The sequence below is a fragment of the Rattus norvegicus genome, chromosome 9 (assembly GCF_036323735.1).
Source record: "Rattus norvegicus strain BN/NHsdMcwi chromosome 9, GRCr8, whole genome shotgun sequence".
Lineage (NCBI taxonomy): Eukaryota > Metazoa > Chordata > Mammalia > Rodentia > Muridae > Rattus > Rattus norvegicus.
The window spans coordinates 49,407,731-49,427,171 of record NC_086027.1 but is presented as its reverse complement, the minus strand read 5'-3'; the positions used below and the strand labels follow the sequence as shown (position 1 = coordinate 49,427,171).

Here is a 19,441-nt window from a genome sequence, read left to right as displayed (position 1 = left end):
TAATAATCCATTCCTTTTAGCGGCCAAATATCTTCCCATTGTTCAACTGTACCATGTACACATCTCTGAGTGCTTTGATGAACATTTGTCCCATGCTACAGAAACCAAGAATAATGTGGCTGTGGATATTCATGTCCAGTTTCTGGGCAGACAAACACTTCCGATCTCTTTGGTGTGTAGCTGGTGTGTAGAATTGCCAGATCACCTGCTAATTCCATGGTTAACTCTTTAAGAACCTGCCAAGCTTTCATCCTGCGTGGCCACACCACACCATACTCCCAACAGCGATCTTTGAGGGCTCTGGTTCCTCCATACCCTGGCCCATCTGGTGATTGTCTGTCTTTTTTATTCAATCTGTCCAGTTGTAAGGGTGACATCACACAGTGGTTTTAATGTGCAGTCCCTGGGGGGTTTGGTCATTTGTTCTTTTCTTGGGAGAGCTGGGTTATTTGTTTATTATTGAAGTCTAGGGTTTCTATCTATATTCTAGCTATGATCCTTCTCAGACATTTGTAAGAATATTTCTCTCCTCTGCTTACATCTAATTTTCTTTCTATCAGTCATTGACAGAAATACAAAATTGCTAAATATTCAATATTAACATCCTAATTGCACATACGCTTGGTCAATGTCAATGTCATTCAGGTTTTTTGTTTGTTTGTTTGTTTTGTTTTGTTTTGTTGGTGCTAGGGTTAGACACAGTTTTCACACACTAAGTAAGTGCTCTGCTTCTACACCATATCCTTTACACTAATTTTTCCCTCTTTTTTTGAGGGGGGGAGGATCTGGAATTAAAATATCTTTATATCAGCCTCCCAAGGAGACATTACAGATACACATGTGGTGCTTTCGCTTCTCTAGGTTGGGTCTTTCCCATCAAAGTAGGAGATAACTAATATTCCTAAAATAATATTGGAGAATAAAGTACCTAGAGTGTAGGTAATAAAATGTCTGAGTAAGAAAACAGACTTTGGCTAGGGATATGCAAGGCTCCAGACTCATTCCCCAGTGCACACAGACACACACAAATACCCCCTACAAAAACAGAACGTTAATTAATCAGATTCAAAAGATTTTGTGAGGGAAAATTCTTACTCCTATAATATAAAAACAGGTAGGATAATAAAACTGAGTTAAACCTTAATTGGATTTACAACATATTCAATTAAACACCTATTAGGCATATCATATTCAAAGCAACATATTAAATATTATAATTGAAGCAAGATCTTTTTCCTTCGAATGATAGTTACTCTGCACTTACTGTGTGCTTGACCTGCATGGATAAGATTTAAAGACACTCACTGGCTGTTCCCTGAGTGCTTGTCACTAGTGAGTTGACTCAAGACAGCAAGTTCCAACACCAGCCCCTGTGTGCAGAGACCCCTAGGAGGTAAACCCATGCCTCTCCACAACAGGGCGGAGAACAGCCCTAGAACTCAGACACAGTGCCCCAAAGCATAGGACTTTGGAATGAGGCTGAGGTAAGCAGCCTCAGACCTAAGACTCAGGCTGGGTGTAATTCAGTGGCAGAGCGCTTGCTTGGAACACAGGAAGTCCTCAAAGAGACAGATGCATCCTCACTGGCAAAAAAGACAGAGACTAAAGCTGCCTTCTTTCCTTTAAGATAGCAGGCAATTTCCTTCCAACTCACATGCTCACACCTCTAAGCAGGGGGAAGCGTAGGACTTGTAGTTCAGTGAGCAATGCAGAGGATCATTATTAGAAGATGCCCATGTCACCCATGTTAGATCGGGGACAACTCCAGTCTACTACAATGCAAAGCCACCTGGGAACTCCGTTGGTCTAAGTACACCCTCAGTGGGAGCGGTTCTGGTTCTAAGAGAAGCTAAGGAGCTGTGGGTGGTGCGAGGTAGCCAGGACTCATAGCCAGACCTGCCTGCCCAGGACAGGTTTGTCTGTGTGGGCAGGATGGGCAAGAATTAGAAGGTGGAATCCCATCAGAGTTCCCAGGCAGAGGGAACCACTGATCAGTGACCGTGGGGATGAATCATCGATATGTCCCCGAAAGTGAGCATAGGGTTCCCCGGCTTTACTCCAACTGCTGGGTTAGAACTTTTGTAGGAACAGGATGGAGACCGGCTCTGACACCATCGGTGTTGCTTCTGGAACCATCTTGTTGGACCACAGCATAAACGGAACCGGGGCCAGTCCTTACTTTGTCCACTCACAGACGCCCATGTCTGCTCCAAGCCGTCTCTGAAGGCTCTCGAAGGAGCGGCCAGGGAATCCTTGATGCAGTTATTCGTAGAGAATGACTGAAGTAGGCGGAGGGCTTCTGATTTGTAACTGATTGATCTGAGTGCTAAATCTGCCAATATCTGCCTCGCTTTAAGCATCTCCATTTGTCTGGTTCCCGATTTCCTTTCCCCTAAAAGAGGAATCACTGGCTGCGAGGCTGCTGTAGATATGAGCCGGTTCAGTGTGCGGCCCCTTGCTCAGTGCTAACAAACGGTAGTGGTTGTCACCAACAGCTGTTCCTTCTCTGCAGGATGGAGGATGACAGAAGCAGGGAGAAATGAGCCCCGTTTGCATAATTTCTAAGCATCACACAGGACGTACGTGATGTATGAGGTTCTCTCTAGCCGCTCGACATAAAAAGTGGAGTGGTCCTTACAAAAGGCTCATGACAGAGGTGCTGTGGGCTTTTACAAATGAGGACGCTGAGGGACCACAAGCATGAGGAGCTCGCCCAGGAATCCACATAGCAAACTGTCATGAGGCTGAGGTTCAGTCCCAGACGGCCTGACTACTTTTCTGTCTACCTGTCACGGGTCTGCAGAATTTTCATATAGTGCATCTTGGTTTCTTTTCTAGTTGCTATGATAAAATACCCTGTCAAAAGCAGCTGGGGAAAGGAGGCTTTGTTTGTCTCATGATTCCAGGTTGTGTTCTGTCGTCGCTTTGGGGAGGCCAAGTCATAGGAACTCAGAGATGCGGCAGGACATCCGCTCTCAAGGGCAGCAAACAGTGGATTAGCGCATGCGTGCCATTGCTTGGCTCCGCCTCTTTTTCTTTCATTCCAAGGGCTGGCTCCTCTAGTGCTATTGCACTACATGTGTATTGTCATCTCAGTTAACCCAACTAAGAAAATCCTCCAAAGGCAGGCTCATCTTCCAGGTAATTCTAGATCTAACAAGTCAACAATTAACACAATCACAAATTGCAGCCTGGAAACCAGGGTGGGGGTGGGGTGTAATCTACCTGCTTTTCAAAGCCAACAGGCTTAGCCTCAACAATGTGCCGTAGTCTGAGTGGGGTTGTTTGAATATTATTTTCATCCCATGACTTGCGCTGAAGTAATTCACGAGGTTTATACGCCCATGAAGATGCACTGGCAGGCTAGCCTAACGTTAACCCAGACATGGTTGGTGCTCTCTCGTCTTCAACTCTCCCTGCTCTGTCCTCCCACCCCCAACAAATCCCTACGTGTGCTGATGGTTTCTAAACTTTTATTCCAAGCAAATACATCTCATCTGAACTCTAGCCCCAGACGCATCTGTTATCTGGAAACCTCAAGGACACCTTGGACTCAGTCTCCACTTAGATCCCCAGAGCCGCCTTCTGCCCATGTGTTCTGAGACCCCCACGTAATGCCCTAAGCTGCTGCCTCTTATATTGGGCAGCAGGATAGCCATCCTCACCTGTAAACTGCTCACGGCTTCTCTGCACCAGGTCCCCAGGGACACTCATCCTTTTTACATGTTCCAGATCAGTTTCCCTGGATCCCCACTGGCCCCCCTTTTAACCCTTTCTGCATCCTAAAGTCTAAGGATAGCTTCCAAATGGTCATCTCATTCTTCCATCCGGCTCTCTCAGTGTACTCTCATTCAGGATAAATTTAAGACTCCTGGGCTGGAGAGATGACTCAGCCATCAAGAATACACACACTGGTATTGCTCTTCCAAAGGACAAGAGTTCAGTTCCCAGTACCCACATCAGGTGACTGGGGAATCAGATGCCTCTGGTCTCCAAGGGCACCTGTGCTCATTTGCACATAACCACACACAAATAAATACATGTACACAAAATTTAAAATAATAAAAATGAACCCTTTAAAGATATAAAACTCTTTAACATGCTCATCAAGGCCTAGGTGATCTGCTCCACTGCATGTGTAGTCTGACATCACTCTCCTCTCTGTCTTTTCTTGGTCTCAGGGGCAATATCTTACCCTTTCAGTTGCTGCAACAAAGGCCATAGACAGAGTAACTTATATAACACAGCATACATCCACTACGGACCAGTAGCTTATATACAGGTATTTACCATTGTGTTGATAAGATGAAGAGAGGGGGGATTATGTTCTGTGGAGGTTCGGTGAGATATGGGGAAAGGGGGTGCCTCATCTGGCCCATGCTAAGGCATCCTTTCCCCCTGAGGGACCAGCCACAAGTATAGAATTGTTTATTCAGGGCATGAGGAGGGGACTTAAGAGAGTTGTAGAGGCAGAGAGAGAGAGAGAGAGAGAGAGAGAGAGAGAGAGAGAGAGAGTAGAGAAGTAGAAGAGTAGAGGCCAGCCATGAGCCCGTGGAGAGAAGGGGGGGAGGGGAATGGGGATAGAAGGGACAAAGGGGGAAGAGGGTAAGAGCAAGAGAGCATGGAGGAGGCAAGCAGCCCCTTTTATAGTATCAGGCATACCTGGCAACAGCCAGGTAACTGTGTGGGTGGAGCTTGGACAGAACGATACCAGCCATAGACTGAATTATCTTGTAAATAACAGGTCTGTTTCTCTCAGCTCTGGAGTCTAAGAAGCCCAAGGCCCAGGCATATTCAGTCTTCCCAGATCACAGATGGCAGCTTCTCTCTGTGTCCATGAGAATTGTTGGAGCTCTCTGTCATGGCAGGAGACACTTCTGTCTTATTGCCTTCCTGTTCCCACTTCATCTAATTGGAACGAATTTCCCAGGATTCAACTGCCCTTGCCCCCCAGGACATGGGCAGGATCCATGTCTTCTAGCAAGCAGACCATTAATTGTGTAACAAGCTTGTAGCCTTTCCTGCTGTGCTGCAAGCTTCGGGGGGTACAGCTTTGCTCTTCTGCCTCTCACTAGCCCCACAAGTACATGAAGCCCTTAGCATGAAGTGATCACAGGTGGGATGTATGGAATATTTGAGGTGAGTATTAAGGAATGGTGGATTCACTTCTTGTTAACACAAACTTTGGTGCTTAAATGTAGATCAGAATTATTCTAATCTAGAGTGTTTTAGTTAGGATTTCCATTGCTGTGAACAGACACCATGACCAAGGCAACTCTCATAAAGGACATCATTTAGTTGGGGCTGGCTTACAGGTTCAGAGGTTCAGCCCATTATCATCAAGGCGGGAGCATGGCAGCATCCAGGCAGGAATGGTACTAGAGGAGCTGAGAGTTCTACATCTTCATCCAAAGAAAGCCAGGAGCAGACAGGCTTCCATGTGATTTGGAGGAGGATCTCAAAGCCCACCCTCACAGTGACACACTTCTTTCAACAAGGCCACACCCACACCAACAAGGCCACACCCAGTCCAACAAGGCCACGCCCAGTCCAACAAGGCCACGCCCAGTCCAACAAGGCCACGCCCGCTCCAACAAGGCCACACCCTGAGCCATGCTTATTTAAACCACCACAGTAAGTCTTAAAAGGCTCAGAGGAAGGTGGTCATGGGTTTGCTCCCTTCTGAAGGCTCACAGAGAGCATCCACAGCCCTTGCTCAGAGCCCCAGACTTCCCCCACTGCCACTGCGGCTTGCTACTGTCATCCTGACCCCGCTGCCCACTTTACACTCTTCTCCTCTGTGAAAACTCTTCCTACTACATTTTTTGGGGGGGTTCTTTTTTTTTTGGAGCTGGGGACCGAACCCAGGGTCTTGCGCTTCCTAGGTAAACGCTCTACCACTGAGCTAAATCCCCAGCCCCTTCATACTACATTTTATCTATGGGCTAATGCGTGGTCACCACTCCCTTTCAAGGTGTATAGCCTCATCTGTGGAATAAGACGCAGCACGCACACTCTGGAGGTTGGGACCTGAACCTCTCTGAGGGAGCTGTTCATTTAACCTATCGCAGATGAGGGTGCTAGTTTAAACGTGCTTGCACGTGAGGACGGAAACTAGATCATATGCATGCAGCGCCTCCCTTTGATATTTCGGGGGTGTCACCATTGTGCCTACTTATAGGCTAAACGTTTTAAAATATAGACGTCAGACTGGGAATGTGGCCCAGCAGCTAGAGTGTTTGCCACATAAGCAAGAGGACCAGTTTGGATCCCCAGAATTCACAGGCTGATAGTCACGGCAGCTTACCCGAATTTCCAGCTTCAAAAGGAGGAAACAGTTGGCTGGTGAGACTGGCCTTATGGGCGAGCGCTGAGTTTGGTGGACAGTCCCTGCCTCCAACAGAGTAAAGGTGGAGAAGGATCAAGGAAGATGCCTGACATCATAACCTCAGGGCATCCGCACACAGGTGCACATGAACACAGGTACGCAGGAACAAAAGTGCACACACAGGCACACATGTCTCTTTGGGCACAGGGAAATAAAAGAATGAGGACTCAGATCACCTCAGTGGCAAGAAGAGACTTTTATTGGTCTGGGAGGGGGAGCCTCACACCTCTGTGGTGCAGGATCTGAGGGAACAAGGCAGTACACAGCACAGGGTCTGAGGGCAATTTCTGTAATTGGAGGTAGAGAGTGGGAAGGGCATGGCTGCAGCTGCCTAAAAACTGTATGGCCGCAGTGGGGACTAAGTCAAAGGTCTTGCTTTTGCAACCTCCAGGATTCTGGGTGTGTGGTGGGGCTTAGGAATTCAGGGGCCTGACTCCCTAGAACCACAGGTCCTGTTTAAAGCCCTACTTCTGAGGGGAATTTTCCTTTGCACACAGGAAAATACATAGAAGTTAACATGGTTCTAATACAGTATTCAGTTGGTGAAGGTAAATCTTGCAGTGTCCCAAGCCTGTCAGAATGAGAGAGATGTGAAAATCCAGCCAAGAAGGGAAGCCTGGAGAAGCCTCATTCAGACAGTGACTCTCCCCTCCCCTCGCAGGAGAGTGGTTTGACCCCACCCTCGCCCACCCCACACACACATAAGTGGCTCTTCCTTCAGCTTTTCCTGCCCCATTGTGTGTGGCTGGCCAGCGTCTGTGGGATCACAAGACTTCACAGTGAGTTTCTAGCCCCAGTGAACAAGGAACTGTAAGGAAGCACAGTTTCCTTTGGATGCTTTTCCTAAGCTTCTGAGCTGCTTGATCTCACGCTGGGAAACTCGGAATTCAGTGAGAAGCTTTGTTGTTGATGGTGTTGTTTTTCTGCTAAAGAAATTGGTACACTTTCTTAGAACTTTGTATCGGTTCTTTGTGACGTTTACATCATGCTCCCCAATCCCTCTCATCCCCCTCCCCCACTCCCCTTGTACCCACCCTCCACCCTTACAACCTCCCCATTCAACAACAACAACAACAACAACAACAACAACAACAACAACAAAAGCTTACTGTGGAAGCTGTAGTGTGTCACAGCCTGTTCCACAGCATGACCTTTTGTCTTAGGGTTTTACTGCTGTGAACAGGCACCATGACCAAGGCAACTCTTATAAGGACAACATTTAATTGGGACTGGCTTATAGGTTCTGAGGTTCATCCATTATCATCAAGGTGGGAACATGGCGGCTTCCAGGAAAACAAGGTGCAGGAGGAGCTAAGAATTCTACATCTTCATCTGAAGGCTGCTAGCAGAATACTGGCTTCCAGGCAGCTAGGATGGGGGTCTTAAAGTCCACACCCACAATGACACACCTTGTAATAGTGCCACTCCTTGGTCTGAGCATATACAAACCATAACGTCTTTTGCCCACACTTCTCTGCTCGAAAATGTTCACTGCAATGACTTGCTGGTCTGGTACAAGGAGGCCTGTTTTTTGCTACTGGAACCTCACTGGGACTCCTGTCAGATATCATTGTCTGTGGAGATGCTGCAGCTTTGGATCTATAGTGCAAGCCCCTTCATGCGTTCCAACAGTCCATTCACAAAGTGGATGTCGGGATGGACCAATTCAAAGCTCTGGGTCTGGGCATGAGAGGCATCTGAGCTGGTCAGCCCGATGGCTCTCCCACTCTCACAGCTGGCTCTCGGACAACCCCACAACCAGGGCCAGCTCTAACCTGCTGCTCTGGTGAGATACAGGGTCAGCTCCTGTAGATTGCTGTCTATATGTAGGTGAAGGAAGGCACAAGATGAGGCAAGGCCTGTGAAAAAGTGAGGCGGGCACAGAGTTTTGGAGAGAAGAGAGAGGAGAAAGGAGAAGAAGAACCAAGATGGAGGCAGAGAAGGACGACCCAGATCTGTGTGGCCTTAAAGGGCCACAGATAGTTATGAATATTTTATAAGGGATGAATTTTTATAGAACAATCTGTCTTACCTAGGTGGGCAGTCTATAGCAACATTAATTGGCTCTGAGTTTATGGTGTGGACGTTTTGTGGAGTGAGAATTTACTGATATAAATCTGATTGATAAGTTACAAGCTTATTGAGTTTTGATTTTAACAGGTTACTGGGAGTTGTGATTGTAACCACAGGGGGTGGATGCTGGAAATGTCAGCAGAGTCCGCAGCAAGAGAGCCCCGAGATTGGCGGTCTCTGTACGGAACTGGCATGGCAGTGACCTGCTTTGGGAACTAGATGGATGGCAAGATCACAGCAGGGGGCAGCGTGGGATGGAAACTGGGAATTTAATGAGTTGGGTGGAGACCGTTTGCTGATTGAGATGAAAACACCCCACAGATGCCATGTGGCTCACGGGAGCCAGCAATAGCATGGGTTGGTGAATAGTTTATTTTAATATTTACTACTATGAGCTCCCTCACTCTCAAGACCCTGGAGCAATCTTTCTCACCACCACAGGTGTTGAAGGACAAGGGAGGGACCACACTGTCACAGCAGACAATTTATGAGGCCAGCTCTCCCAAGCTCACACCCTTGGATCCAACTCACCCATGCCCCTACAATCAGGGTCAGCACTACTGTACTGCTCAGGTAAGGTACAGAGCCTGCGGGTGAGGGGCAGGGACAGTTCTGCTCACAGGACTCCAGGGTCAGGTCTCACCTGCTGCAGGTGGCAAAAGGGAGGAGGATATTTCTTCTTGCAGGAGAGGTAAGTGGGACAGCTGGCTCTCCCACACTTAGACCCTCAGGTTGCTCACTAGGAGGTGTGAGGCCCAGTCCCCTGAGTACTGCAGCTGGTTAGGGGTGGGTCAGCTCTCTCGCTCTTATGCTCCCAGGGCCAGCTCTCCCACAATGCCCAGGGAGGGGTAGGGCTGGTTCTGTACAGGCCTCAAACAGCATCAATATGTCCTGGGTGGCAGCCCAGACCAGGGACATCTGCCTGGCCTTTGGTGGTAATAGACCCGCTGCTGCAGGGTCATAAACCCAGATATGGGCTCCTGGTGGCAGCACAGGGCGGGACCCCACCATGGTGCCAGGTGTCATCACTAGCTTCTCACATCAGTTCCTCGATACCCTCAAATCTTCAGTTCTGCATCTCTTCATTGTGCCCACATCCTTCTGTTTCTCTTTCTCTTCCATTTCTCCACCACTCATTCACTCCTCTTAGTGATGCCCAGGGTGTCTGAGTGTCTGGGGTTGTCTCAGGAGTGGCCTCAGAAGTGCTATGCCTGGCTCCTGCATTATGGCACTGGGCAGGGGTCACCTTGGGCATGGTCTTCTCTCCCCCAGGCCTATTCGGTATTAGGCTGGTAGTCATCTCAGGGTAGCCCCCTTTCTAGGTCCCATGACACTGATGGTCCAGTATTTGCTTAGGGCTTACTCCTCACCCAGACCCACCCAGGTGGCCCCTTGCAAGGGTTGTCTGTCTTGGGCTCACTCCTGCTCAGGGCTGAAGTGCCGGGTGCGGTTCTTCTAGTCTCCTGCTTTCTTCTTGCCCTGAGAACCAGTCTGGGCCTATGCAGTGCAGTACTGGACTGGTGGTTGTCTCAAATTTGCTTTTTTCAGGGAATGTTAGACTTCTAATCATTTAGATGTTCATAGGTCAGAACACCAAGTATAGACAGTCTCTCTTCTCTGTCACCTACTAACGCACGTGTGACAGAGCAGCCACACCTCCAGGGGCCCAGATAGGAACTTTGAACTTTCCGAGGTGTAAACACCACAGCAATGGCCTGAAGATAACTGGGCAAATTTTCAGAGCTGGGAAAGGGTCTGGGAGAGGTGTGTGGATGGCACAGGGACTTACAGAGAGAGTCCATGTCAGACTGTTGAGAAGTGACCACCTACAGGGGAAGATGTCACCCCCAAAAGCCAGGCTTTCCCTATGACTGTGGCGAAGCCATTACTAAGGTCAGCTTTCTGGAGCTTGGGTATTTTGTAAACCAGAGTTTGTAAAGAGAAAAATCTCATCTCTTAAAAAAATTATCAATATATTAATTCTTTTTTTTTTTTTCGGAGCTGGGGAACGAACCCAGGGCCTTGCACGTGGTAGGCAAGCGCTCTACCGCTGAGCTAAATCCCCAACCCCAATATATTAATTCTATTAGATGGTTTCTTTATTCATTTATGCATAGACAGAACATCACATCCGCCTCCCCTGTGTTAGCACTTGTGCTTATTGGCTTCCCAGACAATCTCCTCTACCTTCAAGAGCAAGTGGGAGAGGTTGTATGAGGGAGGGATCATATAGGGAAGGGATTATATGGGGAAGGGGTTGTATGGGAGAGGGGCTGTATGGGGAGGAGCGTATGGGGGAGGGGTTGTTTACAGAAGCATGGGCAACTTAGCACTGGCTGTGTTGCTGAAGAAAGTGTCTCTGTCTTTGTTGTGTGACACTAGTTCTGGGGAAATGTGAACAAATGTCTACTCATCTCAGATATGAAACTGAAAATAGACCCAAGTATGGATACCACCCAAGTACAATTTAGTGAACTGACAAGTTCCAGGGTTACTTCCAGGAGTATGTTTGAAGTATTACTTAGACAACCACATCATCAAAAGCCCACCCTGCCATGAGGTGGAAACTCCTGCTCATGAAATCTGGAAACTCGAGGTTCATCGCGCAGCTTACAGGAAGCTTGACAGATTGGAGTGTGTCTTTCCCAGGCAGCTCCATTAGTCTGAGCCTTTTCTAGGCAGTCGGACCTGCCTGAGAGACTCTTTTAGTTCTTCTGGCTTATAAAAACTTGGAGAAGGAGGAGCCTGTTGTATCTGGTTGGTTTTAGGGACTTCCTGAAGCTTTTACATGCTGAGCCTTAACAAAGCTTTTACTTCCTGAGCCTTTAGGAACATCCTGGTGAGGTTTGGTGTGTTGCTATGTATTATAATACTAAACACTGGGCATGGTTGCCCCAAGGGACAAGGAGATTCTCGCATAGATAACTTTGTTCTCCAAAGTCATCCCTGAATGGTAAATAGCTGGGTAGAGGAGAGATAGGTGGGGTTTTGTTTCCAGGGCTTAGAGTCTGAGCAGGAAACCACAAAGGACAAAGGAAGAGGGTAGAGAGAAGAGAAGACATCATGGGGTAGGTGAGTCAGGAAAGCATGGCCTTGAGGGCTGGCCAATTACAGTTAAGAGCTGCCCAGATGGAGCACAGTAATAGTAAGTCATAACTCAGGGTTATTGATAGGGAAATAGATGCTAATGGCTTAGAGGGTAGATATCTGCCCAGTCCTAGTGCATAAAGCTTATCATAAATATAAAGGTTTTGTGTCTTTTACCTGGGAACAAAGGCAGAGTCGAAACCCCCAAAGGAGATTAAATACTTAGTACAACAGCATCCCTGCAGGAGGAAACTGCTACACAATAGCCTTCCCTAGCAACCATCAACTGCCTGTGAATCTATGGAACCTCAGGGAGAGCTGGACCTCCAGAGGCCCCTGTTAGCCTCACAGTTGTAGAGTTCCTATATGTGACCAATTGCATCAGTTTCCCTAGAACAAGAGAGCACATCACAGCAGGAGCTCATGGGAGCTAACTTGTTCACCTCATGGCCAGGAAGCCAAGGACAGACTAGAGAAGGGGTACATCTCCCATGATCCCTCAGGAACCTCTCATTGAGTCCTGTCTCTCAAAATGGTTGCCACCCTGGGAACAAAGCCTTTAGCACTTGGACTACACATTTACAGAGGAAATGATCTAAAAGGACCTGGGAGAAAAATATGGGCAGATTTATATTTGTTTGCTTGTCTCGTGTCTAATTTCACAGAAGATGTGTTATTGTAGATGGTGAGCAAGCAGCTGGGTATTGGAAAGAGGTCTGTGGTAGAGGGATTAATCTGAGTCAAACTATCAAGAGGTGAGACTAAATACTGATGGGGGCTTTGTTTCTAAGAATGTGTTAACTTGTCCACACTGTCAATAAAGTAAAACTTTAGTCAGTTAGTAGTTTATCTTAATAGTAGGTTTAACAACTAACCAATTAAAACCAGGGTTTGTCCAACACACAATGCCCACAAGGTGGCCTCACCAGATGCAGCCCCTTAACCTTCTTCAGTCACAGTCAAAACAACCTCTTTTCTTCTTAACCTACCCAGTCTGCGGTGGTGTCCTGTTAGCAACAGTAGACAGACAGAAGCAGAAACCAATGTTATAAAGAGAAAAATGATGTCATGGGAGGGGCTTACAAAGTGTAGGGATGAATTAACTATATAAATGGATGGTGTAATAGCTCCAGAGTGTGGTTAAGGGGAGGTTTTTATTATAGATATTGGGGAGAGAACAGCCAGAGTCATCTGGAAGAGTCCAGAGCAGAGAGAGAGAAAGTAATAGACTGAACACGGCCAGCAGACTGGACCTGGCTGTGGGAGAGGCAGGAGCAGAGTCGGAGGCAGGGAGGAAGAAAGGGGATGGGACAGTAAGAGATTAAAAACAAGGGGAAGGGCCAAGAGAACACACAGCTGGAGTCGCAGAGTTCTAAGAAGAATGGGTAGATAGTTGGAGATCGGGGAGCCCATGAGCTGGAGACAGAGCAGGTAGGAGAGAAAGTGAGGAGAGCTGGGGTGTTACCATGGACTATGATTTATGAGACTGAAGAGGCCTAGAGGGAGCAGGCGCTTTGGTAAGCTAACAGGCACCACAGGTGGCCATTTATTCCTTCTGCCATTGAGAACCCAGCTTCTGTCTAACTACCCAGAATTTGGGGGAAATGGAGGGCTCTAGGGGAAAGGCCACTGTTTTGACTTTCCTGGCTTCTACAGCTTGTGCCCTCTGCCATACTCAAGGTCAGGAATGGCGGCTGAGTCTTTCTCACATCCTATCCCTCAACATTTCCGTTAACCTCCTTTTCCTACTTTAAAATTGTAGCCAGCTGTGATGACCTAGTTCTTTAACCCCAGCGCTCAGGAAGCCGAGGCAGGATTGGAAGTTCAAAGCCAGCCGAGGTTAGGTAGTGAGACTCTATATCAATACACCAATATTTAAAATGAGAGAAAGAGGGGGGAGCAAAAGAAGCTGGTGATTATCATGGATCTAGCCAGACAGCCCAGGGGGGAAAGATCTCCCTATTCAAAGCCAATGGATTGCTAACCTCAATTATCTCTCTCCCCACACTCCAGACGTGTGAATGAAGAAACCTTTGAGGGCTCCTTAGCCAGCCTATCACAGAGAAAGAAAATGATACCAAGAAGTTAGGGATTTAGCTCAGTGGTAGAGCACTTGCCTAGCAAGCACAAGGCCCTGGGTTCAGTCCAAGATAAGCTGGGCTTCCTATTGTGCAAATGAATTGTTCTGTACTTACAGTAAATATAATATAATATATATATTATAAGTAATATATTATATTATACTTACAGTAAATATAATATAATATATATATTATAAGTAATATATATTATAATATATATTACAGTAAATATAATTAATATATATATTAATTCTGTATGACTGCCACCAGTAGAGAAGAAAAAAAAATCCTTATTTAACTATACTGTTTTACTGGAGCGGGAGCTCTCCCAAAAGCTGTTGCCTGTATGTGGGGTATGTTCTCCTAGCTGGGCTGTCTTGTTTGGCTTCAGTGGGAGAGGAAGCGCCTGGCCTCACAGAGACTTGAAGTGCCCAGGTGGTGGGGAGGGATTACCGGGGGCCCCACCGACTCAGAGGAGAAGGGGATTGACTCAGAGGAGAAGGGGATTGGGGTAAGGATTGTCGGAGGGCATGACCAGGAGGGGAGCAGTAAGTGAGATGTAAAGTGACTAAGTAAAAAATTAAATTAAATTAAATTAAAAATAAATAATGGAGAGATGGCTCAGCCGTTAAGAGCATGACTCCTCTTCCAGAGGTCCTGAGTTCAATTCCCAGCAACCACATGGTGGCTCACAACCATCTGTAATGGGATCCGATGCCCTCTTCTGGTGTGTCTGAAGACAGCTACAGTGTACATATACAGTAAAAAATATTTTAAAAAGTAAAAAAATTAATATAAATAGATATACTGTTTTATTATTCTGTGATGACTTACTTAAGAGGGTTAATTCCAGTGCGTTCAAGGGAGATTTCGTGGAAGAAATTGGCTTTAATTGTGAACAGATGAACCTGATGACGGTCCTGTGCGGACACACTCTATCACTCGTCATGCGTCTAGAGTTGTTTCTTGTTCGCTGGTTGTATTTATTTCTCTCCCGTGTGTCTCTGGGTCCATTTGTTTGTCTTAACAACGTGCTGAGAAGATTCCATTTTTCTTGCACTTGCGTTCTGTGATTCCTTTATCTTAGCCCAGGAGAAAAATTCCCAACTCGGCAACTAGACTTTTGCCGTGTTGAAAACACCGCAGAGGATAGCCCCTTCCGGACGCAGCGCGATGCTCTCCCACGCAGCAGTTTGTCTGAATCCGTGTGCGTGGTCACTCTGTTGTTAGGACTCATCAGGCTGTGTGGAAAAGGAAAGTTTCCAGGCAGGTAGAGACAAGTCCCTTAAGTCTCAGCTAAACACGTGTGTGGCTCCCCGGAGACATCTTTGTCAAGGCTTTAGCGTAACACAATGAATGAGACTGTGTGGGACAGTCACGTCCCCGCACAGCTGTTTATACCTGCTGTCAGCATTCTGAGGAGCTGACAGTGTCTGTGTGGGCAGGTACATCAGGGTCCCCAAGGCTCCACTGGTTCAGTGACTTAATAGAAAGATTTGCAACTCAAAAAGCTCACAAGTTACTGCACTGAAAAGGTACAGGTTGAGACGAACAAAGGCTCGAGGTGTGTGTCCTGAAGTCCAAGAGAAACCAGACAGAAGCTTCCAGGTGTCTCCTGCCATGGAGTTACATGGGGCAAGCTCAACTTTCCAAGTCATCATGCCTAGAACTGGGTACAAAGTACTGCCACCCAGGCTTCCAGACCTGCGTAGTCTGGGTTTAGTATACGCACACCACACCGTAGTGGCTGCATTTGATCTCAGCTCCGTAGATGTTTTAAATCCCCAGGGGACCAAATGGTGCGGTGGACCAATGTCCTCAGACATACAAAGGCAGTCAGGGCACTCAAAGGACTCTGAGTCTGTCATCCAGGAGCTAAGGGCCAGTCCTCCTCAAGATGGACCTTTCATAGATTACGCTGGGTTTGAACAACCCAGATCTTCAAGTTACTCCTCGGCTGACAGCACATTGCTGCTCTGGTCCTGCCTCAGATGGACACAATGAGTATTAATCAACGCTAAAATATAAAATATATTCCTGGAAAATAGTTACATCTGACTAAACAACTAAGTAGGAGATTTGAACCAACTGCATATCCCACAAGATCCAGGGGCTGGAGATGGCTCTGCCGTTAAGAGCACTGACAGCTCTTCCAGAGGTCCTGAGTTCAATTCCCAGCAACCACATGGTGGCTCACAACCATCTGCAACACAATCTGATTCCCTCTTCTGGTGTGTCTGAAGAGAGTGACAGGGTACTCACTTATATAAAATAAATAAAATCTTAAAAAAAAAAAAAAAAGACCTGGAAACCAAAAGATCCAGTCACAGTCTGACTTAAATGGAGGCTGGCTTTCACCATGGTGCAGGCTGACACTATCTTCTTTGTTGTCATTTCCCTGGTGATAAACCCCAGGACATCATGTTTGATCATATTATAGATCGTGGAAATGTAAAATGTATTTTCCCATACTCCCCTGGGTTTCCTGGAAGAGGATCTGTAACAAACACAGCCAGTCTCCATTAAACCTGACTCTTTAAAAACACTTTCAAGCTTTTGTGTACCCTACTTGCACCCTGTATTGTTCATTGCCCTGCAATTTAATCTCCTCCACTGCAATCCGCCTCTGCCACAAACACAGCTGGGCCCATGTGGGGCAAGGGATCTAAAGATTAGATTTTGGAGCTGGAGAGATGGCTGAGCAGTTGGAAGCACTGACTGACTGCTCTTCCAGAGGCCCTTAACTGGGATGCTCACTGTATGCACAGTCAATTAAGAAGAGTCATCTGAGTCCTCCGACTGTCCTCTGGTGACCACCTTGGCTGTGTCCACAATAGTGTTGCTATCATTTTGGTTGGGTTTTCTGTTTCTAATTTTTGTCTAATTTTTTATGTTTTCTGTAAGAGTGGCAGCAGAACTCAAAAGTTCTATGCACCTGTGCACTCAACCCTGTCTCTGCACCTGTATAATCACCCCTGTCTCTGCACCTGTATACTCACTCCTATCTCTGTGCACCTGTGTACTCACCCCTGTCTTTGTGCACCTGTGTACTCACCCTTGTCTTTGTGCACCTGTGTATTTACTCCTGTCTGTGCACCTGTGTACTCACCCTTGTCTCTGTGCATCTGTGTACTCACCCCTTCTGCTTTGGGCATGGACAGGATATCAGCCTCCTGTCTGTTCAAACATGATAATGGTGCTGGAATACAGCCCAGTGCTTGTTAGACATTATATGAGACTCAGCCTTGGCTTACTGGAGTTAGACTTTCTAATAGCCCAAAGAGTACCTATGTGATGTGAACTTCTGCCAATGTGTTGGCATTCTGTTCTGCATGTTTAAGTAGTTAAACTCAGATAGAAGTGACTCATTGGCAGTATGATTCGTACTACATATGTATGCACGAGCATGGAGCCAGAGAATAACCTGGGATGTGGTTCCTTGGGTGCCATGTGCCCTGTCATCTTACAGAGTGAATACCAACTCAATACCAGCTAGACTGTCAGGAGAATAGAAATTACACACCAAAACAGTTCACACAGACGCAGAAACCCAAAATAAATTGTTTGCAAGCTGTACTCACACCTCTTAGCTAGCCATCTGCTGTGCGTGACAGAAGGAAGTCTATTCATGTAGCTAACCACACCAGTAGGAACCATAAAGACTACAGAAATTATATTGCTGTGATGTCATCACTCTGGGTATTGTATGTGTTCATTTACTTAATTTAGTAGTCATGGCCTCAGAGGATGGATTTCTTCTGAGACAGGGTCTCCCTGGGTAACCCTGGATAGTCTAGACCTTCCTGTGTAGAACAGGCTGGTCTTGCACTCACGATCAGCTTGCCTCTGAACTCCAGGTGCTTAGATTAAAGGCATGTGCTACCACCACAGCCCAAAGATTAGGCCTTTAAAGATTTAGTTGTGAGCCAGGTGTTGGGGCAAATAGCTTTAATGCCAGCACTCAGGAGGTAGAAGCCGGTGGATCTTTGTTATGAGAAAAGTTCATACGGGGTGTGTGTGTGTGTGTGTGTGTGTGTGTGTGTGTGTGTGTGTGCACATGTGAGCACAAGTGTAGTGTATCCGTGCATGCTCATACAGAGGCTAAAGGCGAACAAGGTTGTCTTCCTCAGTTGCTCTCCACCTTCTTTTGAGAGACAGGGTCCCTTACTGAAGCTGAAGCTCACATTTCAGTTAGGCCAACTGGCCATTGAGCTCCAAGGATCCACCTGTGTCTGCCCACCAATGTTGGGGTTTAGGCATGCATGACCATGCACAGCTTTTACATGGATGCTGGATTTGAATTCAGGTCTTCTTGCTTGCATAGCAAGCCCCCCTACCCACCGAGCCATCTCCCTCAGTGAGAAAATTGGTATTTTATTGATATTCTGTCTGTATGACCTATTCATCTGTCTTATTTAAGAAATCCTATTTATGGGACAGGAGAGATGTTTCAGTGGTTAAGAGCACTGAATGCTCTTCCAGAGGTCCTGAGTTCAATTCCCAGCGCCCACATGGCAGCTCACAACTGTCTTTAACTCCAGACTTAAAGCTATAAACATGATATAGTTCCCATATTTCATCTCAAATGCAGTAGAGTTTTGCTTCATGTAGAAGAGTATCTTTTGTCTGTAGGGATGTGGCACCTGTCAATAATAAATTCGATGGTCTATGGCTTAGGCAGGAAATAAGAGGTGGTACATCTGGGAGGTATGAAGGATTCTGGGAGAGAGCCAGGTGCAAGAGAGTTGCCCGGGAAGGTGTGGCTACACAGACACGTTGTACCTGAGCACAGGTAACCAGTCATGTATCAGAATGTGGATTAGAATAAATGGGTTATTTTAAGTCATGATCTAGTCAGAGAAGAACTTAAATATATGGACAAGGTATTCGTAAATATGTTTTGAGTCTGAGTCTGAGTCTTATTTCTGGGAGCATGGGGCTGAGGGGAGTAGATCCAAGCCTAACTTCTACAGCTTCTCACATGCAAGTCATTGGTTCCATGTAGAATTGATATATGCACAGAATGACATAAGGATTTGGGGCTCAGGTTCCAGAAAGGATCTCACTATATAGCTCTAGCTGTTGCGAGGCTCACTCTGTAAACCAAACTAACCTAAAACCCACAGGGATCCTCCTGTCTCTGCCTCCTGAGTGCGGGAATTAAAGGTGTGTGCCTCTATGCCTGGCTTGGAATAATCTATTTCTAAAGCCTTTCTTAGACAGCCGACTTTTTCAGCACTGATTACTGAATAATAAAACTTTACCTGCTAGTTTCTCTCTTAAATATCAGGCATCCTATAAGAATGGTGTGTTTCTGAGCCTTGTCTCTCCCTTCTCCTACCATTGCCCAGGGACTGCTTTAACAAATAGGAATTCTGTAGGGGCGGTTCTGATGCTGAGGTTCTGTTCCCAATTGGATCTTGATCTGTCAGTAAAGAAGCCATGGGCCAATTACTGGGCGGAAATAATAGGCGGGATTTCCTGGTCCCCGCAGGTAGGAGACAGGCGCAAGGAAAGGAGCAGAGAGGAGAGTTTACCATGCTTCTGAGGGAGAAAAGGTGACCAGCCATGTGAGATTTTGGGCGAAGCAGCAGCCTGAGGCAGCTTCTCCAGGTAGGCAGTTGAAGGTATTTGTTTAGCTGAGGGTAAGTGGAGAGGTATGGAGATAAGAGAGTATTGATAACGGCTCGCTTCTCCATGCCGGGGAGAGTAGCGCCCAGTAATTGTACCAAAAGGCAAGTTGAAATTGAGCTCTGTGTGTGTGTGTGTGTGTGTGTGTGTGTGTGTGTGTGTGTGTGTGTGTGTGTGTGTG

At 46.7% G+C, this 19,441-nt stretch overlaps 1 protein-coding gene, 1 long non-coding RNA gene and 1 other non-coding gene across 4 annotated transcripts in view; 1 reads left to right on the top strand and 2 right to left on the bottom strand.

Annotated features, from left to right (window-relative positions):
• The window catches only part of Creg2 (cellular repressor of E1A-stimulated genes 2), a 73,441-nt gene that overhangs the window by 13,962 nt on the left and 40,038 nt on the right, over nucleotides 1–19,441 (top strand). The gene's annotated exons all lie outside the window — the stretch shown is intronic.
• On the bottom strand, nucleotides 6,566–11,835 carry LOC134480363 (uncharacterized). The gene is made up of 2 exons (XR_010054766.1): nucleotides 11,726–11,835; nucleotides 6,566–7,314 (listed from the first exon to the last, which is right to left on the bottom strand). It is a non-coding gene; the product is annotated as an uncharacterized LOC134480363 (long non-coding RNA).
• On the bottom strand, nucleotides 10,012–10,142 carry LOC120094921 (small nucleolar RNA SNORA17). The gene has a single exon (XR_005489610.2). It is a non-coding gene; the product is annotated as a small nucleolar RNA SNORA17 (small nucleolar RNA).